Raw genomic sequence first — 25771 nt, forward strand, 5'->3', positions numbered from 1 at the left:
CATAGCTCTCTGAATGTCTTTATCCTGCTTCCAAGAAGTTGCTTTTGTGCAGAAGTACCTTAGTTTTTTTTTAATATCCCCATATGTCAGCTGTTAAAGTGAAATCAAATTAAATTAAGGCCAATGAAGAAACCAGCCTGTTAACAAAATGAATTGATAAAGTAGTCATTTATTGAATTCAGTAAAATGTACTGAAATATATAGGAATAAACCAGTTAATTGATTAACCAGCTCCCAGATCGGATGGTGAAATATCTGATGAGTCAAATTAATATGTGTTAAGTGACTAATAGGTGGAACCTCTAAAACATGCGATGCCTTCTTATAAACTGGTCTGTGAAAAGCTTAAGAGTTTATTGTTTCAAGGCCATGAATTTGGGAAAAACTCCAATTTATTAGCAGAGCCATGGATGGAGGTGAAGGCACAATTTATTTTCTTTTGTTGAAGTGTTAACAATTTAATAAGCACCCCACTGTATTAAATAATACACATGAACGTGGTCACTGTTGTAAGATGGATTTATTTAGCATCTTGGTTTTCAGTGAGATCCCTACATGACTCCCAACTTCAGTCAAGTGTCACACTGGTTGTGTCAAGTATCTTTTTGTAGTTAATTTAATCATGGTTGGCCCAGAAATAGACCTGTGGAGCTGTGTAATGTTAATTTATACATCGTTCTTCATCATTACAGAAAATGTGCCCTTCTGGAACTCATGCTCACTAGTTTTATCATTAATGTGCATTAATAACATGTAAAAATATTTTTCCATTAGCTTACATTTTCAGAAGAGGGGAAAAAAAAAGACATAGATGGGAAACACACTCCTATGTTTACCTGAACTGTGAGCAGGCCCTGCAGGTTCTGAGGTGTGTTGTGCCCCAGGAGATGAAGGAGTGAAGCTGTGAGTGACCCTCAGTCCTCTGTATCATGATCTTGGAAAAAGAAGGGCTGGAAGGGACACTCTGGGAATGGTGCTGGAAAGAAATGCTTTAGTTCTGGGGACACAGGGCTGATGCTTCCCTATAGTCCCTGCAGCTCTCCCTCCAGATGTGTCACACTGTCATCTTTTTAAATCCTGGGTGAATTAAGACAAGTTGATAGGGTATGGTGGAAAATTTGACAGTGCCATCTACAACTGAGAAACCATAAGGGATTGTAACCCAAGGGGTGCAGAAGAGGTTGTGTTTCCTTCCCCCAACACAGTTGCAGGTGTTCTCAGTCCAAGTTTTCTGCCTCTCAAAGCTGCCAGTTATCAAAGGCATTGTCAGCACAGTGGGAATGCTGTCCTGATCCAGCCTTGGGGGAGGAAGCTGCTTGTGGATGTTGTGCTGCAAACACCCCGTGTAACAGGACTGCAAACCCACGCTGGCCACTGCTAGTAAGGGTGCAGATGGGTTTTTCCTCTCCCTGTGGTTAAAATTTTCTGTAAGCTGCTGTCCTTCCTTGAGCAGCACAAGTGCTACTATCAAAGTGATTTTGAGTCATGACTTGGTGTTCTGGTTTCAGCTAGGATAGTGTTCATTTCTTCCCAGTAGCTGTTACAGTGCTGTGTTTTGGATTTAGAATGAGATCAACATCTCTGGAAATCATTCAATTTCTTTGTAGCCTTGAGGGGAGAAAGAAAAGAAAGTCAAATATGTCTTGACTGTCTAAGTTGATGAGAAACTTTAGGAAATGCTGAGTAGATATTTGCTTCAGCAATAGAAAGACCTAGAACCCATTCTACTGTGCAGACAAGTAAAACATGAGTTTTATTCCTAGTCTTCATGATATATATGTGATGAGACAGTCTAAACCTTTTTTAAGTTGTTGATTTGAAGCCAAAGAGGTGCAAAATGAGTAATTTGGGATTGTGTATGCCATGTCAGGTGTAAGGAAATGATTTCCAAATGCTTTCACATTGAGCTACTAAGCCCACAGGAAAAATTCTTTAAAAATCACACTTATCAGACATGCCCTATTAATTAGGGGAATAAGTCTAGGTAAAAAAAGATTCACAAATACTTGAATAACTGTCAATTATTTTTTTCCTCATACTTAGTAAGGACCTATGCGTGGGAGTGAGCCCAATTTGAGCCTGTGTATCTCTTCTTGGTAGATAATATAGTAGTTGCAAATCTTTCATTATCTCAAAGACCTGCATTGCTCTGAAAGATGTATATTTAAAAAGATGCTGGCAGTAACTGCTGCTGACAACCAGTCCTGTTTGAAATAGACTCCCTCCGTGGCACTGTGTGGGGAAGGCTCCATACATTGATCTATGGATTTTTCATTTGCTTTCAAACAGTCCTACCCGTGTGTCTGCAAGGAGTGAATAAGCAAAGTTTGAATCAGTTTGACTTTGGAAGCATGATTCTGAGCAATTACCTCGGGAAAATACAGCTCCTCCCGACTAAATAGATGTGTCAGGAGGAGCCGGAGTGCGGCGGGCAGCCCCTGGAATACACGTGTGTGCTGGTAAACCGGACCCAGCCAATTAAACATCAAAATGTTGCCTGCATTCAGTTCACAGGAAGACTTATGTAAGTTCATTTTCATAGCGTGCGTTTGTGTCTTTAGACTCTAACTGACAGGTTCCCACCGTGAATAGGCTGGGGAGATATCAATTATCTGGTTAGCTGTGTGCTGCCATTCTATGCTCCGTGGCTTTCTGACAGAAGCAGGCAGAAAGCGAGAGAAGCAGAATAATTCTGGTTCAGCAAGGCTGTTAATATTTCAGTCTAGGAACCTCAAATCGTTGTGAATAGATGGAGAAAATGGTCATTTTAAGCCTGACTGCTGCAATTTCTTTTATTAAGAGTGTGTGAAGTGCTAATGACTGTTTCACCAAAGTAGGAACCACAGGATTCCACGATCAAGCATTTGGGGGTTCAGTGATTTGTAGTCTCGTATTAGTTTGAATCATTCACTTCTAATAACACCAAATAACTTTTATCTAATTATCTCAATGTATTGTACACAGCAGTCAGTTTTATATACAAATCCATGTGATTTGTTAGAAAGTAGTTGCTGTATCCATTGTTTTAAATCGTTTGCGTGCTCCAAGCATAGCCTTGAGTTGTGGTGTGAGAGTCTGAGTGACTTTTATTGCTGCTGCTTTCCATCCTCGTGTATGTCTATTTGGTAGGACATTTATGTTCATTAAATGTTTGCAGTTCCCACAGCAGCATGTCATGTACTGCTGCTCCCCAGCCATCACTGAGGTGGTTCTGTGCTCCTCACAAGGAGCCCACATCTAATCTTGTCAGGGTGGCCATCACAGCCATTACATTTGTTAAGCAAACTAGGCAAGGACCCAGAGCACCAATTTCTAATGGACAGTTCCTGTATCTGTCACATCATCTTTCCTCTCACTGTGGGCAACTCTTACAATTCAAGGAAGATCAGTAAATAAGCCAAGTATGAGCAGACTGCTGCTACACAGAAGTGTAATGAGAAGCTTTGGAATGAGATGTCCATGGATTCCTTTTGCACAGTGCCCTGTCTTCAATCAGGTCCCTCTGAAATGCTTAAAGACTCCTTGCATTTTAAAAGACACATTGCAATTTGGTTTTCTTGGTGGACTTGTGGAGGCACATTAATGGATTCATTTCCATTTTCAGCTTAATTTTTTCAAAAGATTTTCACTCTCTGTTTGGGCATTATTTTTTTAGCTGAGAGTGAAATAAGCCTAGCTATCAAGTTTCTGGAGTGAAAAATGATAGGTTAGGCAAATTCCAAGATTTCCAGGAATTCTGCAGTACTTTTTTGCTAGAGCATTGTATGCCATTATGTATGTAGGAGTGAACATATAACTTATAATAGCATATAACATATAATAATGCTTAGCATCATTGTGGAGGCTGGAGCATTAATGACTGTCTTGTGTATCTCAGATTAATGATTGATCAGGTTTTTAGTTCTCCACATCACAATGTTTAGGATTCCCTACTCTATTGGGGAATCTCATGGCTTCTGTAACCTCCACAACTCACAGCTGACAGTGAGAGCAAGGGCAAATAAATCTTTGGCTTCACAGCCCTCCTCCATCTGAGTGCTTCAGATATCTTTAATTTTTAGTTCATGCAAGGCCTTTCCTCTCAATAAGAGGCACATCTCCCAAGAGCCACCCAATGAAAGACTCGCTCACCACCCATTTGCTCAGGACTTTTTCTCTCCTTCCTCCTCTTCCTAATTTCTTAATATAAATGCACATTTCCCCCCCTTTTTGGGGGGGGGGGGCAGCAATGTAACTTTTGTAGGAGAGCGATGTGTGTTCAAATGGCGCATTTTCCAGGCGTTACATTTGATAATTTCCCCGAGATACCGGAGTTCCCTCCCAGCAATGAGTTAAGGCGACAAAGGGACCGGGTTTGTTTGCAGGAAGCGAAGGATAACGGCGCCTAAACTTTGCTATTGGAGGGGGCGAGCGGGAGGCACGGAAAATTGCTTTTTATAATTAAAAAGGGAATCTCAGATGTTTTATATCTTGAATATTTACAATAAAACCTTCAAGTGCTTGTCAAGAGGGTAATGTGTCATTAGCAGGAGCCTTTGCCTCTCTTCTCCTCTCGGACATGACAGTGCAGCAGGATAAGAGAAGAGTAATTATAGTTCAGCAGGGCTGCCAGGTGTGATAAATGGGTAATCAGCACACAGGAGCCCCGGTCCTCAAAGGAGGGCTATTACAGCGTTATCAGCTGCAGGCCCGCGACTGCGCCAGCACCGCCCGAGCCCCAGCCGGGCCCGGGGCCACTCGGAACCGGGCCCGGAGCCGCTCGGGGCCGCTCGGAACCGGGCCCGAAGCCGCTCGGGGCCGCTCGGAACCGCTCGGAGCCGGGCCGGGGGCCGCTCGGAACAGGGCCCCGAGCCGCTCGGAATCGCTCGGGGCCGCTCGGAACCGGACCCCAGGCCGTTCGGAATCGCTCGGGGTCGCTCGGGGCCGCTCGGAACCGGGCCCGGAGCCGCCTGGAGCCGCCAGCGCTGCGCGCTCCGGGCCGGCCCCGCTGCGCTCCTTTGTGCTCCTGACACCGCATGGCTGAGGCGACAGCGGCTCCTCGCCCTCGCTGTCTGCCAGCACGTACAGAAAGCTGCCCCGCTCTCTCCGGGTGAGAGCTGGTGCTTGCCGAAGGTGCTGCTCCAGCCCAGGCTGTTGTGTTTTATCCCCGCTGCTCTCTGCGCGCTGCCTCTCTGGTTTGGCTGCGCTGCGCTGGGGCAGAGCGGTCCCTCACCAGCAAAGTTGGAGATTATCAGCTGCCTGGAGCATCCCCAGAGCTGGACCACACTGCGGCTCTGCCCGTGTCCTCCCCTCGCTGCTGCTCGCCCAGCGTGTGCCGATATCGAGATTTATCTGTTTGTTATTGCTGGGAGCGGTCGCACGTCAGAATTGAGTAAACCTTGTGGTTAAAATTAATCAAAACCCAATCCGACCAATAAGTGCAACATTGATCCCCTCCACTTATTTATTTCAAGTTCTGTGCTGCCAATGGCAGCACCAGAATGGGAGTATTTTAAAATAACTCTTAAAAATAATCCTTGTGAAAAAGTGAAGATGCTCTGACTATAATAAATTGTTATTAAGGGAAAGGACATAACGTGCCTTGGAAAAACTGGAAGACCAACACTTCTGATGCAAGGTTATTTTTACAATACTTGCATTTTTATCGGTTGATGTATTTTAACTGGAGCCCTGACAATAGTCACAAAAAAATTATTACTCTGGCATGGAGCTACTTATCTGACAAATGCAATGCGAATGGTCTTGTTCTTATCAATGAGATCAGATTTCAAAAAAAAAAAAAAAAGAGTACGAGGAATGAGGCGTTGCTTTGTGAACAGATAACCTTGCAGGCAAACTCGCAAACCTGAATAAAAGGATGTCTCTATGAAATAATCTGTGCATAAGTGCAATCAGGTCAGACTGTAATAGACAGCGAGGGGGGTGGAATCAAAAGGGGGAAAAACTCATTTCATCACAGTTAATGGCAAGGAAAAGAAGGCAAGGAAGGACTTTCTTTGGAGCGGAGCTGTTGCGACAAAGACCAGGGCTTCGGCGTGTCATGCACCATTTGCTGGTGCACTAGCGCTCTTTTCAAGAGCTGTGAAGCCATTATTGTAATGTGAAAAAAGTAGAAAGAAATACTCCCTCCTGGTCACTGGAAGGGCAAATGAGGTGCAGGCTTTCTTTTTTTTTTTTTTTTTTTTTTTCTTCCTTGTTTTTTTTTTTTTTTTTGGTTGTTTTTTTTTTTTTTTTTTTTGGTTTTTTTTTTTTTTTTTTTCCCTACACTGTTTGTGCAGGGAGGTTTCTAGATTCCCCTTGGTAAAGCTCCACTGGGATAGAGGAAAGATCACAGTGCCCTTATAAACAACACTTCTTGGCACTGTTTACCTTCTTTTGTGACTTTGTTGCCTGTGAAGGAGGATAGGAGTATCAGAGGTCCAATTGCAATGAACATTTTCCCTTTTGTCTTTGAAGGAGCAGAACCTTAGAATATTCTCTAGCTGAAGTTTCACAGAGCATTTCTGTGGTTTAGGTTTTAAATAAAAAAAAAAACTCAGTACATTCCTGTATGGTAAAGTTATCTAGTGGTGATAATAAATCCAATATTCTGTGGATTTTGTGTGTTTTATTAAAAAGAGAAGAGAAAGAATCCTTTGTTCATTGGCATAATGCAATCCTGTCTCCGAACAGTTCTAATTTGCAAACCAAGTACTTTGTAAATTGTGGAAACCTGGTTATAACTTGAAGGCTGAATAAAATGGGTCATCTTATAACTGAAAGATAAATATAGATGTAAAATAGTGTCACCAATGTCTTTTAAGCAAGAAAAAAATAAATAAAAAATAGGTTTCAGAACTGCCTTGTTCTTGTATAGTTTATGGGTAAAGCAAGATTACACATACAGCCCTGCAGCCGATTCCCAGGACTGCTAAAGTGTGAAGAACAGGAGTGACATTCTAGTCTTCAATAAATCACTATAAAAATGTTTATGAACCCTGCAATTTACTGTCTTTTAAATGCAAATTGAAAGGGGCATCGTCACAAGTGTAAAGGAGACCTGCAGTGGCCTAAAGGAATTATGAAATGTTGCAAAAGGCTTCTGAAATTGTGTGATCTTAAACGGTTCTATTTTAAAAAATGATTTCCCATTTATACTTCTGTGACAGCTTTGTTAATTTATTAAAGAGATCTCTGTGAATTGCAGGAAGGTGTTTATGAGCACTGTGCTTCACAGGAGCTGTTCACAGGGGCTCTCAAGGAGCTGCAGTTTAATTTGGCAGGCACTGGGGGCAAGTTTGCTGCTCACCTACAAGTGTCGTGGAAGGCCATGGGGGGGTTCAAAAATGTACAGAGCAGTGGTCTTGTCTGACACATTACTGGTAAAGTAGCAAATATCTCCTTCCTCTTCCCAGCTCCTCCGTGCAGTCATCTGCTGTGAAACTCCAAAATACTAAAAACATTCTGGATGAACAGGTCAGCCTCCCTCAGCTCACCAGGGATGAAGGCACACACTTGAGGACGTGGCTTAGGGGTGAACATGGTGGTTGGACTTGATGATGTTAAAGGTCTTTTCCAACCTTATCGATTCTATGATTCTAAGTCCAAACTGAGTGAAGAGTGAATCATCTTTCTGTACTGTAGCTATGCTTTCTCCAATGGAAATGAACTCATTTCCATTTATACACTTATTATTTTATCTAGAAAATAGAAATTGCTCTTTGTGGAAGCAGATTTAATATAATTCCTATAAATCAGGCATTAGAGAAGGAGTTTTCATCAGTTGGATTGGTTGCTTTCTTCTTTTGTTCCACTGACTGGTAAATTTTTAGTGTCTTTTTTTAATTTTTTTTTTTTTTGGCTGAAAACCATGATTTTTCTGCACTTGGGTGATGTAATTGACACCAAATTTGATTTTTTTTTAAAAAAAAAGCCTATTCCTTGAGACAGTATGGGATATGAATGTGTGCAGTTGGAACACTGCAGTTGTTTACATAGCTTAGAATTCTCCACAGCCTACTTCATCACTTCTGTCTAATTTAATGACAAATAACCATGATGGACTCACATGATATTCATGCTGTGTACGAGGAGGATGTAAGTGTATCTGGCAGTGGATGATGCTACTCCTGGTTTTCATATCCTTGTGCTCCTTAAGAAAAAAGGCGTGGGTATCTGATTTCTGGCAACCCTTAAGTTAAATATGCTGCTTTGGCACTGACTGATTATTTAGCTGTCAGAAATGGTTGGACAATGGGTTGTCAGGATCCAAAGTCTGTAGAACATCTGCTTGTCTGGCCTGGGCAGCTTCTCAGCATACACATGGTAGAGGATCTTTGGAAACAAAAGGATGTAAATAAATTAATTTGGAGGGTGTGTGTATCTGCATGACTCTACCCATGGAAAAATGATATTGCTTGGCTCTACCACATTGCACTTTCTAACCCCTAAATAGAGCAGGAATAGTTTACAACTCAATAGTACCCTGAATGTATTGCTGTTCATTTTGTTGTCATGCAAAACTGCTGAAGCACTCTACCTCTTCCTGCAGCCCTGTGTCTGCCTGTGTATTGTCTTTGTAGCAGAGTTTAATATGTAGGTATCTGCTTGTCAGGATTAAAAGTGTTGTAATCCAGTGTTTTCAGAAACATGAACTCCTTTGCTGTTTCAGACCTGCTTGAGCCATGGGCTTAGAGCAGTCAGGACATTGTCTGGCCCACATTATTCTGACCCACAGTCAGACCCTCTGTGTCCCTGGGACCAAAGTTGCTCCTTGTGTGTCTGTAAAATATTTCATTCTCATTTTCATCTGGCACTATCAGCTCATGGTTTGGAGCAGGCTTTGGAAGAGCTGGGCTCCTCCCCAGGAAAATGACTCAGCTCCCCACCTTTGCATTGCTAATACCCCCATTATCAGTGCTGTCCTGGCAGCACTGGAGACATTTAGGAACTGTACTATGCACCCATAATCCCACAAGCTTGAAACTTATGCAAAGCCCTCGGAAATCACATCTGTGTTCCTTCAGCACTGGGAAGGATCAAAGACTCACCTCTGCACAAAGACTCCCAGTAGCACTGGATCAAATGGCTTGTCACTGTCTGTGCAGCTGCAGGCACAGGAGAGTCAAACGGGACAGGGATTTGCTAACAAGGAGCATTAATGTGGACCTGTTCCATTCGCTTTCTAGGATAAGACCTCGTTTCTGCATTTTAAGTGAAAGTAATGTGCTGCTCATGAGTGAAGGGAGAGGAATGGTGCATCTCTGGTGGTGGATGAAGGCAAGGGCAGATGAGCACTTGCCAAGCTGTGGTTAGTCCTGGCACGTTGTACTGCAGCCTGAGAGAGTGAGAGTGCTTATGAACAACAGATAAGTTTGATTTTCAGGTTAATAACACACATGGAGCAGGGCAGAAGACTTTGCATTGTGAGTTCATGAGTTAAGAGTCAATTGCCTGATGTGGTGTCCCACCATGAGAGTGCAGAAAATTGCCAATTTTTAGGGGAGGTGGAAAATGCTTCCTCTGTTCATCTATCCTCAAAGTATGCTTAATGACTGTGATTCAGAGCTATCTAATGTGGTTTCTTTCAGAATCTATTAGTCCTGTTTTACCAATACCCTGTGTAGTTCCAGATGGAGAGAATCCAAGAAGCTGCATCTGGCTGTCTGGGGAGAAGATGTTCTAATCACTTGTACATATCACTTGTACATATCACTTGTGTCCTGTATGTAAGACTAGTTCCTAGCTGAGCACTGGCAATGAGCAAGGAGACTGGGGGTCTGTTAGAAGTTTCATGTCCAAAACCAAATAGAAGGAAGATTCAGAGCACAGGCTGTCCTGCTTCCTCTCATTCTCCCCCTAAGATGAGCAAAGGTTGCTAAAACAGTGCTGATAATGAGGTTTGACCCTCTCATTACCCTCAGCCTCTGCCTACAAACCATCTGCACTGAAAATTCCTGAACTCCACCCAAGGGGTCTGAACTTGGAAACTGTTAACCTTCCAAATATGATGTAGTTTCTGGCATTATTTGCTTCCTAGCCCTTATAATACTCTGATCTTTTAATGTACAATGGCACTCAGTCTCAAACACAGCAATCTACCAACACCAAGCCATCCTTCCTTCCTTCTGGATTCCTGTTTCCCCTTCTTTCCCTGGCTGCCCAGGGGTAGCAGCAGGCAGTCCCCATTTATGGATGGGCTGTGCTTTACCGATGTTGAGCAGTGAATAAATAAATGACACGTGGGCTGTGGGTGGACCTGGGGTAGCTGGGAGCAGCCAGGACTGCCCTGACATCAGTGTCAGTGAGTGCTTGATGGAATGATCCAAACACAATTCCTCAAGTCAGTAGCTGTTCCAGGCATCCAGTCCCTGCTCTGCTATTCCTACCAGGATGACATATTGACTTTGTTAAGCTACTCCAGGTCTTCATGACCTGTGTGTTCAAAACCTGTCCAAGATACCCTTTGCCTGGGAAGATGCTTGAGCTCATTTCTGCAGGTGCAGATTGAAACCACGCTTCTGTTTGCTGTCTGGGGATGTGTGTGAGTTCCTGGCAGTCATCATCAGAGTAGGGATTTGCCCCTCTGTCCTTGGGCAGGATTTTCCCTCCTGCTATAAATTTGCAGAGTTCTGTGTATCATTTCCCTCCTGGCTGCCACCCTGTGCCTCATAAGTGATTGTACTCCAGTGGGGAAGTGATTTGTATGTATATTTTTATAAAACACTGTGGGATCCTTGGGGAAGAAAGTTGTTATATAAATGTATTTCCCAGGGGAAAGTAGTGGAAATCTCATTACTTGGAACATACAGCGTATTTAAAAGTAGGTTTGACAAAACACTAGAAAATAAAGGAAAAAATCCTGAACTGGCACTGGGATGGTCTAAATGATCTAGCAGATATTTTCCATCTCTGAAGTTTGTCTCATGATTTTATTTAGTGCATTGGAAAAAGGGCATGAGGAATGCTAAAGCCATGCACATATAAAATATCTTTCAGGAACACTGTGGCTTATTTTATTATAACCTTTAGCAAAATACTGTGGTTTGCTTACTTGCTGATTTATTTTAGGTAGTTCAAAATATTTCTATTAGTGATCTCTTTGAAATACTTTAGGTGGTGCAATGGATTTGTAGCAAAACACAGCATGTAACTTGAGTGTACTCTCTGAAGCCAGGTATCTGGTGCCAAGCAAAATTTGTATGTGTAGCTTCTGTTTTAAGCAATTATATGGTGTGTAATACACAGTAGAGAAATTAAGTGGAAGTACATTTTGCCCTAAGGGAATACTGTAGCTGTTGGATTTCTTTTAAACAAGTTTTGCCCCTCATACAGTAAGGTTCCTGTAATAAATCACTTATGTAATCATCTACAGTATATTAACAAAAATTAAAAATAACAAAACAAAAAAAAAAAAAGGAAGGAAGGAAGGAACTGTCAGCTGGAAACAAATGGTAAAGTAAAGGTTTGCTATAGCAAGAAAGAACACTCACCTGTTTGGAGGGAAGTGGTTAAACAGGAGCTGAGGAGTCAAACAAACAGAGGCTGCTCTGTGGCTGGACGCAGTGCAATGACTTCACTGCAGTAAACTGCTTATGTAATAAACTGCATGGATGGCACTGGAGAGTAACCAAACCCATCCATCTGAACTGTTTCTCAGCTCACTTAAATTAATAGTGATCTTCTCTCTGAAGGGAAAAAATTGAAAAAATACATCAAGAAAAGCCATGCAGAGATGTTACGAAATGAAACTGGTGAGGTCATTAAAGAGAAACCTTTCTTGAGCATGGAGAAAGGCTCGAGTTGTGATACTTCAGCCTTCAGAAGCTGGTTATCAGCCTTCAGCCAAGTTATTCTAGCTGCTGTTTACTGGTTAAATAGGAAGTGTACTGTGAGTAAGAGTCTGACCTAATTGACGTATAAATTGGCCAAATGGTTTTCAAGACTGTTTATTTTTAAGAAGTCTTGTTTTGGCTGCCATAGCTAAGATATAGTTTTCTATTCCTTTATAAGATACAGAAAAATGACAGCTACAGCCAATCAAGCTGCATTGCTGTGCAATCTGTCAGCTCCTTTCAACAGACCTGATTTCCAGAATAACCTTTTCCCCCAGACATTTGTTCTCCTTTGATTCCAGTGATGAGACCCAAAGGGATTTCATTCAGAATGTTTGTGAATTCCAGCTTTGGGAAGCCACAGAAAGGGAGAAAGGGTGGCAAATCTCAGAAACAAATTAAATTAAAATGCAAATTCCAGTTGATCATATGCAGACTCTTTTAAGAACTGGTAGCAAATTTTTAAAAAAGAATTCAGCAGTTAGGAGAACATGGTGATTTCCAGTAGTGCCTTTTGTACATCAGATAATTTACTACTTGTTCATTAATGTCCACTTTTTCCACTCCATCATCTAATTTCTGTTCATGCCCAATATGCAGAAGGATAATTTACCACTGAACCTCTTGCAGGATGTCAGCCTTGCTTACAGATGGGTTCTTCCTTGTTCCCTTACTCTGTGTGGCCATTTATTTGTCATGTGAGATTTAGAGTTTCCTAATCTCATCTTTCACCCTTATTTCCCTACTTAAACAAATAAACAAACAACTCCCCCCAAAAAAACCTAAAATCAATCAACCAACCAAAAAAAGTCCAAACTCATCAAAAGCTCCCTGACAAAACCAATAAGCTCACTTTAAATATTTGTTAATATTTACATACTAGCATTTGTAAAACACTTCCAGATCTGTGCTGGCAAAGCCCCACCAGTGAGGGGTCAGCTGCCCAGTTGTTACAGGTTTTCTAATTGTTAGAGCTTGCTCTGTGAAATAAAAAAAATTCTCTCTATATAGAAATTATAACATGGGATCAGCCTTAAAATTATAGTCTCTGTTTTGTTCCCCTGCTCACTGAGCACCTGGGAGTTTATTCCTTTCCACAGGTGGTTGTTTCCCAGTAGGGAGTCCCTCTACACCACCTCCTATTCCTTCTGTAATCCCAGGCAGCCTTCCTCTCATTCATTTCTTTCACACTGGAAAAAAATATGCAATAAAAAAAAAAAAAAAAAAAGTTGATCTCCACAAATCTCTGTAGATGTGTTTCAGAAGATTTAAAGAAGCCTTTTCAGTGGTATGCTTTGGGGATATGCTTTTTTTGTCAGAGCTTATTACTGTTTAGACCTTCATTTTTTTTGTGCTCTAAACATAGACAAACCATTTTCTTACTTCTTTATATGTTTACTGGGGCTCAAATTGCTGCTTTTAGGATTTTAGACAAGTGCTAGTGATAAGTTATATGTTTTTATTTGTAGTTTCCTCTTGTTCTCATCATTTTGGTTTGAATAATTTTTTTTTTCCTTAACAGGTGGTTTGGATGTGGTCATTATTTTCTGTAGTCGGTTCTTTTTCTCCAGTGCTCTTAGTTGAAAAATTCATATTTTTGGTATGAGGTACAAGTGACACTTGATGATGAGTACAGAAGAGGCTCAGGGATTTTTAAGCACTTGGGTAAGAAGGTAGACTTGCAGAAAAGTATTGAATTTAGTGGTCATAAAACAAGACATTTGCATCATTTAGAATTAATTTTCTTATGTATACTACAAATACAGTGTGTAAAATCATTCTAATGTAGAATTTGATCTTTGTGTTTTCTAGTTTCTGTGGAGCATATCTGATATCATCTGCTCCTCTTTTTGCTCTGTTGCAGCAGACACTGATGACTTGGCAGTAAAATAATATCTTAGACATAACTGTCTCTTTCAAAAAGTGCTTTTTGAAGATCATAAAAAATTAAATAAAAATAAATGTGTGAGAGATACTATTCATTTAGCTGTCTTTTCCATCTGATCTTTCTCATAACCTATGCTTTCCTACACCAAAAGCTTTTTTTTTTTCTAAGGGTGTGGTCTGTATCCCACTGCAGGCCAAGCAGAGCATTCCCTAACCCTCATCTAGGGTTTACTCATGCAGAATGGGAAGGCCATCTTCAGATTATTTTTTTTAAAAAAGAAGCAACACATAAAAGCTGTGACACCCATGCAATTCAGTAACAAGAAGGAGAAGTGGAGAGTGCAAGTCTCCATGCTGAGTGATGAACACCTGGTAAATGTGGTGCTGCCACTGGATCACACACATTGGTCATCCTTGGGTCATTTAATGAGCAAAGAGTGATTGTCTGGAACACAAAATGCACATCTTCCTCATGCTGAAAGGAGATTCACATTCCCCACAACTAAGGGGAACAACTGTGGATGAGAATATCCTTATTTTATTTCTAGAAAGTCCCTTACCCAAACATCACAGTTCAGTTTGTGAGGTTTCAGTAATAAGCTGTATTATGAAACAGGGAACAGAACAATTGGTAGGTCCTACTTTGTCTGAGTCTGGAAGAGAAGGTTTGGAATATCATTGCCTTTCCCTTGGAAGATATTTCATCTGTCTTCCCCCTTTGTCCTCTACTCTGTAAAACTAAATTCCCTGTGAGAAATTCAAATCTATGACCATGGCAAGGACATTGTAGAGACCAGGCAGCACATTTGCATATTCTCATAACCATAAACATGTATTTTTTCCATTTGTGCTGTGATGTTCTCCATTCATATTCTAAGTGGCAAAAGCTTTTAGCTGTGATTGGGCCCAGTCCTCAGTGGACAGAACCGAGTGTATCACATGGCATTTATTAATCTCAAAAAGTTGTCTTTCAAAACATGTCTAAAAACATGTGGGAGTTATGTGAAGCAAAGCAATTGCAACTTCATTTGTTATTTCAACAAGCTCATTTCTTATGATTTCAGTAGTATAATAGATGGGGAGCTGTTTGCAGGTTGTTTGTTGTCATGTATTTTTCATTTGGTTCCTTGGGTTAAGGAAGGGAAAGGCTGAACCACAGAGCAGGTGGTGTTACACAATCTGTAAGGTTTTGCCTTCCCTTCTCATTTTTTTGTCAGATAGCACCTGAAATGCTTTTCAGGCAGGCATTTAGAGGCTCTGAGTCCTGCAGGGGTCACTGGGGATGAGCCATCACCTGATGTGCTGCTCTTGGCATTTGGGGTCCCAGGCTGGCAAAGGTTTGGGGAATCATTTGTTGGCCATGTCCAGCATGAGAGATTTTCAGCAGCTTCCTCAGTAATCCTTTACTTGCAATTGCCCTATGATGTCTCATTGCTTTAGTTACTCCTACAATGGATTCATGAAGTATTATTTGTACCCGAGAAGATATTTATTCTACATCAGTGGAATGAAAGCATTTCTCCAAAGCCTATTGTGTCTTATATCAGTGCTCCCTAAGGAGGGAAGATGCATCACATATTTGCTGCCTGTCATTTTTAGTTTTGGTTTTGTCTTGTACTCTTTGTCTATGTGCTATCAACAACCTTTTCCATGTTGAATAGAATGAGTAATTTTGTGAGCTGAGCACTAAACCATGGTTTGTGTGGACTCTTTTCCTACCTACAACAAAATGTTCCTACCTGATGAGAGAGATCCTCAACCTAATCCTGAGTGTTGCAAGGGAAAAAATAGATGTTATTTTTTAAAACATTAGAGATATGATTGACGTGGTAGCTGTTTAAAGGATGACAACACTATTGCAGACCTTTAAGATCTCTTAGTACCAGGCACCAGAAGTTTGGCACAGAAGAAAGCATTTGACCTTCATGATGTATGCACCTACTGATGATTTGGCTGTGGCAAAGCTATATTTTAATGTATTTTTTATCTATATGACCAAAAAGAAATGGTACAGAGATATCCAGTACATATATTTTAACCTTATAATGCTTTTCTCATTGCTGCCATTAACTATAATTTAAAATAATGCAGGTCAATATGATGGATTGAGCGGCTTATTAATTATATTTTTTTGCACCAGGAAAGAATTTGGGAGGTCAGGCTTATCAAATGGGTAGGGAATGAGAGAAACTCACCTGAGGCTGGTTCTGAAATGGGATTTGAGTGGGCTATGTGTTGGTAGAAAGGGAGACAGGGGAGAAATTTATTTTCTGCATTTGGCACTTCAGTGCCTCCCACCAGTGCTGGTGGATTGTGTGGCACAGGCACATCCATGGCCCCCACAGGACTCCACGTGTTAGGAATGGTGACACTTGCTCCTCCAGCTTCTGTAAAAATTGCAGAATCATCACACAACAGCTCTATGGGTTGAAGTGGACGTGTACCTATTTTTTCCTTTCCTAGAGAAATTCTGTTTAGCTGGATTTTGTGTAGAGGGATGTAATTATCACCTCATCTGTGAATCTGGTCAGGACTATTTTTACTTTCTCAGTTGTGTCTCTCAGAAAAATGAGAATAGGATAAAATGGTAAATTAACAGTTTATATCCTGGTTTATGGTGGTTGAAGTTTTGGTAAATATTTTTGATTTAGATTTTTTTTTTTAGTGCAAGGAGAAGTGTGCCATGCATCATTCTTGTCTGACATGTTTTGCTGTAGGCAGTGAAGTTGAGCTGACAGTTCAGTGGCTTTTGTTGAGAATACCTGGTCAGAAATATCTATTGCATGCTTTATGATGGCTTCTTTTTAAAAAGACTAAATATGAAAAAGTAGCTTGATATATCATATTCTCACCAGCCCATCTGACATGCCATTGTGTTGATTTTTCTGGGAGATATCCCATGTTTCATCCCCCTTACAGCCTTCAGAGCCATGTTTGAGGCAGCTCAGATGTTTCACTGCCTTTTTATTTATTTTTAAAGGGTGTCAAAAATCCCTCATTTTTCACATATTTCTTTTCCCTTTTAAAGGAGTGTCAGAAATACCATATTTGCTCTAAACCTGAGGCCCAGGGTGGCCTCCCATATCTCCATGATTTATCTGTCAGCTGTGCTGGAGCTGGAGTTATGTGCTCTGGTAAGGTGGGTGAAGAACAGCCATCCATTAAAAGGGAGCATTTTAAGTCACGCTCTGAACCAGACCAAGAGCAAAACTGAAGCTTGGGAACAGCTGGAGGAAACTTTGGGAGCTAAATGCCCAAACAGCAGGTGTTGTGAAGCAGCAAACAAGCTTACAGCCCAGTTCTTCAAAATGTCCAGGGAGTCCCGTTTCACTACTTCATGGATAAACGTGTAAAATGTGGAGAACAGCAGCTGTGCAAAGAAAAATAACAACTTGATAATCAGGCTCCTGATGGCATTAAATAGTTGTGAGAGTCCAGTGATCCAGGGTACCATAACTATTGTGTAGAACAAAATATCCCCCAGTGGCAACGTAAAATTCCTCCCTTCCTTAGGAAGGTCATAGGGGAGAGCTCTCCTGATCTTCTGATGATATCCAGTACCATTATTTTCTTTTTTGATCCTAATCTAGACAGAGCTGTACACTCCTGTATAACTTAGGCATCTGTGCCTACATGGCTAAATTAGTTCCTAAGAGTTTGGTTGCCATTTATATATAATATTTACATACCTAGCTGAGCATTTATGACAACAAAGTGTGTTAGAAGACTGACAGTCTTACAAAGCCTTTGTCAACCAATATATCATCTGTTCTGTCTTAACAGAGTGCAGGCTTCTAGTGATGCTCACAACAAAATTATTCTGGAAGGATGCATCTTAAAATTGCCTCATCACTGATACTTTAATTTTTGTTTTCTCTTTGTTTCTCTATGCTAAAATAGATAATTTATAAAACTTAGACTGTGAGTAATCTAGACACTTGTGGAAATTAATATCTGTAACTACCTTTGAGCTGAGATGGCCCTATTTCTTCTCATCTTATCCTGAAATTTGGTCTCCAATGCAAAATAGGTATTACAACAATATAAAAGAAGTGGAAGATTAAAAATGCTTTTGGACTGAAGTCTCCAACTGGATCAGTCCCAGGACTCTGGCAAAAAGCATGGGCTGCTTTAATGAGTGAGCAATCATATCAGGAGAAATATCTCAGCTTTGGACTTTATAGAATTGGAAGTGCCCTGTTCTGTCTTGCTGGAGTTCTGTCATGGGAATATCTCTATTCCACTTCACGTGCCTCACTCTGTCAGGCTCTTGAGTTACAAAGCAATGAAACTGCCTAAGAGAGGCTTGGAATCACTTTCAAATGATACAAAACTAATCTTTAAATCTACCAGGATATATATATATATTTTTTTTTTTGTATTTTAGCTGCTAAATTCCTGTCACAGTGGAACTGAGGAAGAAAAAGTGGGATGGTTATCAAAATTGTGTAATATTAACTTCCATTACTGCACGACCTGCTGTGAGCAGAAATGCTTAGATGTAAAAGCAAACAGAAATCCCTGCCAAGAGGGAAGGTGTTCCAAATACACGGGATGGGGTTAGCATAAAGAAAAAGTGCCATTTTGGAGAGGGGGAACTGTGTATAGGCTGGGCCATAATGAATGGTTATTTTTCTGCAAGCCACTTTGTGCAAAATGAAAATATTTTCTGTCGAGAAATTATTGGTGAACACAAACCCAAAACAACCCAAACCCTGATTCTTTTCCTTTCCACTCGAAGTTCAATATTTTTATAAAGGGAGCATATTCTGGGAATCACAACTTGATAGTCAAAGCTACCAGGCACCTATTGTCTTTAAAATATTTAAATGAAGTACAAGTATTCAGAACTATTGAAAATAGTGTCCTTGATCATTCAGTAGGCAACATGATGTATTTCTGTGTTTGTTTCAAGAGAAAGTGTTCAGGAGAGCTCGTGGGACATATATACACATATGGGTCTCACACAGAACTCATGGGAAATGTTCCAATGCCTGCAACCAAAGGAGAAAGATTTCCTTCCACTGACAGCTGGGCCAACACAACTGTGGGTCTTTGGACTTTTCTGTCAGGGCTGGAGGTTTCCTCCTCCTCAACTACAACTTAAAATTGGAGAATAGCCAACCTGAGAATATTAGAAGAGCAGGGAAAAAATTAATGATAAAAGAGAAGGGAAAGCCTATAAGTAAATGCCAGTTGCTCTGCACAGAAGACACTATTAACTTTGAGAAGTTGGAGAAGTGAAAATTTTAACCATTTAATGCAGGAGATCTTGGAAACTGTATTCTAAAATATACTTATTAACACGGAAAGGAAAAGATAAAAAATGGTGCAAAAAAAGGTGATATAGAATGCTGCTTAAAAATGTATTGTGTTACACTTCCATATAAATGTTATACTGGAAAATCTTTGAGAGATGTAGCCTGCCCTTTAAACCTTTAGGCATTTATAGCCTTAATTATGCTTTTCACCAAGATTTTGCATATTTAATATTTCCTTTTAGAGCTTTCAAGAGTCTCAGTTATTAATTCCACTGAGGATTTATAGGTCTTCTGAATATCTCTTAAGTATAAAGATTGTAGACTCATCAAATACTGTTTTCTTCCTTTAAATTTTTATGATTTCTATATCAAACAGGCAACTGCAGTTTTAGAGTTGAAAGTGCAATATTTATTGCTTGAGGTTCTCTCTACCTTTCCAAACAGAAGCAATTCCCTCAGTTCTGCAGTGAAATCTGTATCTTCAGATGTGGTTACAGAATGCAGACAAACCATCTCTAATTCACAAGAACATGCAGTTACTTTTCATATTGCATGGCCAAAACAATAACATCTCACCTAAAGATGCTATTTATAAAGTGAACCACCTGCAATGGAGAACAGTGTTAACCAGCAGCCTATGAATAAATCATGGAGCCTAATTTTCCGTTATTACAGCCATTGTTTAAAAATGCATGTCTAGCCAGGACTTTGTAATGATTTTGTATTACTTAAAAAAACTTGTACAGTTTTTTTCCCCCTCAATTATTTCATTACTTCTTCATTATCTTCGCTCTCCTCCAGTGTTTGTAGAGCTTTTGAAAACCAATCGGACAAAAAAAAAAAAAAAAGAAATAGGAGAAAAGGAAATTTTATTTTTTTTTTAATTGCCTCTGAGACTATCAATGCTTTAGATATTTTTATGCTTCTTTCTTCAAATGCTTTCACCATGTTATGCCTTGGCATCTGTAGCAAAACCCATTAGCTGTGACAGGTTAAGATTCCTCTACAGGCTTCACCACAAAGGAACTGAGTGAGTGCCAACCATTATTCCCTAGCACGTGCCACAGCAGCTCTGAAGAAGGCCAAATCCATAACTCTGCTCTTTACTCCTCAGTCCTGTGGGGGATGCTGCTCTGAGAATCTCACTTGCTTGGTCGGGGATTTTTCACTCCTGGCTACACCATGGTTTTGGTTCATTAACCCACAGGCAACAAAGACTTTCCTCACTCAGTAGATCTTTTGCAGCACTTACATAATTTTTTAGGTTTAGAGAGTGCTGTAGGTGGACGACACAATATACTAATTAAATTGAATTTCACAGACAACGGAAACTGCACATCAGTATGAGCCAACCTGTGCCTTCTGCACATCATTGTACTACTGACCAGGGCTAAGCCAACCCTCTCCAGCATTTCTAAGTGAACCCCAAACGTATTTGACCTCTTGCCAGCTGTTTCCACAGAACGTGTAGTGGGATTCATATTCCTGATCCTGCATGAGGATTATTCCTGAGCTGTCCCCATTGACATCACTGAGAATAAACCTCACAGGTCCTCACGGTGGAGTTGTAAATAGCTGAGGATTATTCATTGCTCTATTAACTATCCAGAATCCCCTCCCATTTAGAGATGGATCACATGTTCTTGTGTTGGAGGCTGTGTTTGACACATTTTTTGATGCACATAGAGAGGAGCAGTGAGGAATTAATGGCATGATCCAGGCTGGAAGGAAACAGTAACTTCATAATTCCCACACTGACAGCTTCGTTTAAATGAAGCTGTGATTGAAAAAGCCATAAGCAGACTCTATGTAACGTTGCTGAGGTTAGGAAAATTAATATATTGAAAGCACAGGAAATAGATGTTGGTATTTCTGATACTAATTGACCAGATTACCTTCATTCTGCCCCCTTCTTGCCATACCAGCTTAATAATCATGATTTTTAATTTTTTTTTTCTGGTAGCAGAGTTTTGCAGTGTTCTGTTATTTTGGTTCCACATGAAAGATGGAGCTTGTCTTTCAATATAAGGCAAATATTTCCTTATGAATTTGAGGGAACATGATCTGTTTTCCAGAAGAACCAGCTGCAAGCAAAGGCAATGGCATAGCTGGCAAGACAATACTCAGCATTTTTGTAAGGTTTCTTCCCTATAAATCTCAAATAACTTGAAAAAGGGGCATGAATATTGTTATCCTCATTTAAAGAGGGATCAGATGAGGCATAGGAAAACTAAGTGGTTGTAGCTGAAACAGGGAGAGAGCTGGAAATGGAATAGGTTCAGCCCTCCTGAATCCCTACTCGGTTCCCTTTCCCATCATTTTTCTCAAGCATATTCATGTTGAGAATAACTGACTGCAGAGACTTGGTTCCCACTCCTGTGGTTCCTTCTTGCAGCACTGAACATCTGCTTGCAGAGGCCTCTGCAGGGAGCCAAGAGCTCCTGGTGGGAAATCCAGCACAGCCACGTCCCACTCTGGTTGTCAGTGCCCAAGGAGGTGCCAGTGGGGGCTGAAATGATGTGATCAAGAAATGTGCCACTTTTTCCTTGTGTGCTCTGCTCCCTGAATAACAAGGGAAGCTAATGAACATGAGATAGCAAATGAATTGCAGGATCTGCCATTTCAGAAGTGTTGGTTCCTCTCAACATCCTCTTTGCTTCCACCCACCACAATAAATTCAGATTAGGTATTGGAACATCCAGTTGAAAATTATGTTTAGTGTCGCATAACTTACATTCTGACACGTCATCTAAGATTCTGGTACAGGGCACCCAACAAAGTGCTGCAGAAATATAAAAAGAGCTGGAATTGGGTAGTGATTTAACTTGTCCAATCCAAAATCTTGACAAATGTGTAATAGATGGGATTTCCTCCTTTGGGGAGGTAACTTTTAATTATCCATCCTAATAATGTACTTAACTGCCTTCACAACTCTAATTCTAACATCTTCACATTGCTAAAAATCCAGTTAATTTTAATTCCATTTTCCAAGCCCAACAGTGCTCTGTTACCTGCCATAAAGGGATTATTTAGCAGCTTTAAAGTTATATTTCAGGTATTAAGTCCCTGGATGTAGGCCCTGGAGTTTTAACATGGACAAGCCAAGCTGAAATTCATTAAGACTTCGAGAATGACTAATTTTAAAACAAAATTTTAAATGCTACTCTGTTTTTTGTTTTTTTTTTTTAATTTCCTTATATTTTTTTTAGCTACTTTTACCCAAGGCCTGATAAATATCTGCAAAGAAAGGGTGAGCTGTGCTAAAAGGATGAGGAATGAAAAACTGTTTCCACAAACACCTGTAGAGCCGAGAGTCTCAAAGACTGATACCTTGACTCTCCAAATGAGTATCACAAAGAATCGTTGTACAGAAATGAAATCTGTTGTCTCTTTCTGAAACTTCACCCAGCCCAAGAGGTATTTTGCAGGTCTTGAACCATTGCTTGTACAAAATTGCCATTATTTCAAGACTTTTGTTCTTAGAAGTCACTGTGCAGAATTGTGGCTCAGTCAGTGTGAGCTCACAGTGATCTTATTTTCACACAAAAATAAAATTATTGCTCCTCTTTACTTCGGTGGATGTAGGACAGGCAACACCTCTGAGAGATTGATGAGGGTTTCTTCTTCCCCATACAATGATCAGCAGAGTAACCAAAGCCCAGTTGTTCCCATTTGTATCTGGGAAGGACAGAGAGATGAGCACGACACCTGCAAGATCTTTTATTGCAGCTGGAGGGAAAAGAAGAAAACAAACAAAAAAACCCCAAACAACAACAACAACAACAACAAAACCCAAAACAAAAAAAAAACCTTTGAAGTTCTGGTTGAATTTTTAGGCTAGCAAAGATAAACCATCTTCTATTAAAAATCTTTAAATTGAAGAAATATGATGCAGGAATCAGTGTGTAGAGGAATGAGCAGTTCAAGGACATTTCTTCAGCTTAACATCTTTGGGAAAGGCTGCACTTCAGAGGTGTTTTGGGGAAATTGTTTGCCTGCAGTCTGGGAAATCCTGTTGCTTCTGAGGGGTGCTTTGCTCTCGGATGTTCTTTGGTGCCTTACCCCAAGCAAGCCATGCTGTTTCCCTGCTGTTTTTTATGGGATTCCCGAGTCCAGGCTTGGGTGATGGTTTGGTTTCCATCGGAGCCTCCCGAGCACAGCTGGGGCAGGAGGGTGCCCTGGAGAAGGTGTGAGTGAGCCCGAGAGCAGCTCCAGTGCCAGAGGGAATTCCCTGGGTTCCTCAGGGGGGTTTGGGGTGGGGCCCAGGTGGATCTGGGATGCAGGGTGGGGAAGGATGTGGAGCAGGAAGGGCTTTGTGAGGATCCACTGGGTCTGCTCAGGGGGGCAGGTAGGGAGGGCAGCTCACCTGCCCTTGGAGATTGAACTTGCACGTCAGTATGGACATATCCCATGGCTTTAGGTGATCCCACTCTGACCTGGCCTAGGAAAACATGGGCTCTAGCAAGTCAGATTAATTATCCTTATCTTTGTTTACAGATAGAAAAGAGATATCAGAAACACAGCATGCATCCTATGAATTACCAGGGGATCAATTAATTATTTTTAATAAAACATGAGTTTACTCTGGATTAGAAATTCTTCTTTTTTTTTATCCTAGTATTTTTCATTTAAAGTTAATGTTTAAAATCTGTTAAATTATTAAAAAAAAAAAAAGGATATGCTTAAGTGTATTCTGCTGACAGTGCACTGAGTCAGTAGATATTTCACAGCCAGTACTATGGCATGAATGCAGATGATTCATTCATACTTCAGGCACTCTTGGTCCACGAGTCCTTAAAAATATCGAGTCCATTTTGGCTCAGTAGTGCCATCTAAAAGTTTACAAGGTGCGAAGTGTTTCTCAAATTGAGAATTGTATGAATGGAGAATTACACTTTAGGATAAAAGTGGCTGCTTTAAGCCTGGCTGCCCATCAGGAGAAACATTGCAGAAGGATAAGGAGAGGGAGAGGTGGGAGTGCAGGCACCTCTGGAGCAAAGAGGGTGAGGGGAGCATTGCTCACATATCTCATATTTCAACAAAGATGTGGTCAGATCCACAGCCTAATGGCCAAATTCTCCTGTTTTAAGCAGAACTTGGCTGCAGCATTTGGTCACTTTGGGCTGGCTGCTAGTGGATCCAGTCTGATTCTGTTTTCTGGATCTCATAATTTATTTGCTCAGGTTTTTTTGCCTGTTTTTGAAATTTTGAAATCAGGGCTGAAGAAATGACCCTGCCCTCCTCTGCTGCCAAGGGGAATCCTTGTTTGATCCCAGCCTTTTTCTGCTTGGGAAACACCAGCAGGGCTTTCAGCACAGGCTGTCCTGCTCCCTGTCCTTCCCTCTAGTGCAGTAGAAGCTCCTCAGAGCTGTTCTTTTCCATGTAATCTGGGCTTCCAGGGAAAAACCAGTGTGGAGACCAAAGTGGCCCTTTTCATACAGTGCTCTCAGTATTTAATGCTTTGTTAAAGCTGGGAGTTAGCTGGGTCAGGCTCTCATGAAGGTGCTAGAAGATTTTGCCTAAAGAGAGGAAAAAAAAAGCAGAAGTCTCAAACTGTCTTGTTTCAGCATAGAATCATCACAGAACTGTTTGGATTGGAAGGGACCTTAAAGACCATTGAGTGCCAATGCCCCTGCCGTGGGCAGGAGCACCACACACCTGAGCCTCTTTTATATCCTTTCCTTTTTGCTCAGTGTTCATTTTCTCTTGAGTGTCCCTTTCTGAGAGAGCATCTCATTGCTTCAACGAAGGGAATCTTCAAGGTTTAACAAAACATTTTCCTGACAAACACAATAGACAAAGCTGGGCTGCTTTTATTCCAAGATTTAATAGATTCTGATGTACTAGACTTGTCAGCACAGAATCACTCCAGGACATGACACTACATTTGCATACAGGAAATAAGTAGCGTTTAGATGAAAAAAAAACAAAAACCAAAGAAATAAAAAGAGTATTTTGAGAACAGTGTAGTTAAAATGTGTAAAAAAGTGGAATATATTGTGATCCATTTCCAGGTTTTCTATTTAAACATGAAGACTCTGACTGGCCTGCTGGCTATAAAAGACTGTGAGTTAAAGTCATTTGGCTACACTTAATCCATGCCCTGGAAACAATCAAGAATTGTTCCCCACAGTATATTTTGTAGTATTTTTGTCTTGTGATTGAGGGTAAGCTGCAGTCATGAGATAACTGGGTGCAAGTTCAATTCACATGCTAACTCTTATTCCCAGATGAGGACTGTGGAGACATTATATTAAACTTTCTGCTCTGTCTTTACCTCTGAGCATTATTAGCAGGCTCTGGAGATGTCAATGTACAGCTGCCTTCTGCTGGATCTGTGTCTGAGGCTCATATAGCCAAGTCCAAAGAAAGATTCATCCAAGAAATTTCTTCCTCTGCTTCCCTTTGTTCTCTAGAAATTCCTTATATTCTTTATGTTAAACAAAACTTCATTCAAAATTCTCGAAGTACCTTGCAAGTTGCTCTGCCACAGGCAAGTTCTCATCACTTCAGTGCACTAATCATTCCTGAAGTTGCTAAATGTAGTTTAGGTATTTCTATTTTTAACTATTCTTTACAGCAATTAATTACAAATGTGCTAGATAGGCTTTTTAGTTAATGAACTTTCAGTGTTTTCTAAAGTTAAAAATAAATGCTTCAATCAAAACTAAAAATTCCTATGAAAGAAAAGCAAACAGAAGCATCTATTTTAGTTCCAGAGTAGCCGTCTCAGACAGCACGTGATGGCAATCTTGTTTACATGATTTTAGAAGATAGTTTTGACCACAGGCTGGAGCATGACTGTTTTTT

General features: G+C 40.6%; 1 protein-coding gene and 1 long non-coding RNA gene across 4 annotated transcripts in view; one reads left to right on the forward strand and one right to left on the reverse strand.

The window, feature by feature from the left end:
• Positions 1-11720, reverse strand: part of LOC148222410 (uncharacterized) — a 37190-nt gene extending 25470 nt beyond the window's left edge. Inside the window, exon 1 of one of the 3 annotated variants that reach the window (XR_015806339.1) lies at positions 11472-11720. This is a non-coding gene — a long non-coding RNA (uncharacterized LOC148222410). The remainder of the gene's footprint in view (positions 1-11471) is intronic. The other 2 variants (XR_015806338.1, XR_015806340.1) reach the window with 2 other exon arrangements.
• WWOX (WW domain containing oxidoreductase) overlaps positions 1-25771 on the forward strand; it is a 475749-nt gene that overhangs the window by 350166 nt on the left and 99812 nt on the right. The window lies entirely within an intron of this gene.

This window comes from Sturnus vulgaris, chromosome 12 (genome assembly GCF_052056855.1).
Source record: "Sturnus vulgaris isolate bStuVul1 chromosome 12, bStuVul1.hap1, whole genome shotgun sequence".
Lineage (NCBI taxonomy): Eukaryota > Metazoa > Chordata > Aves > Passeriformes > Sturnidae > Sturnus > Sturnus vulgaris.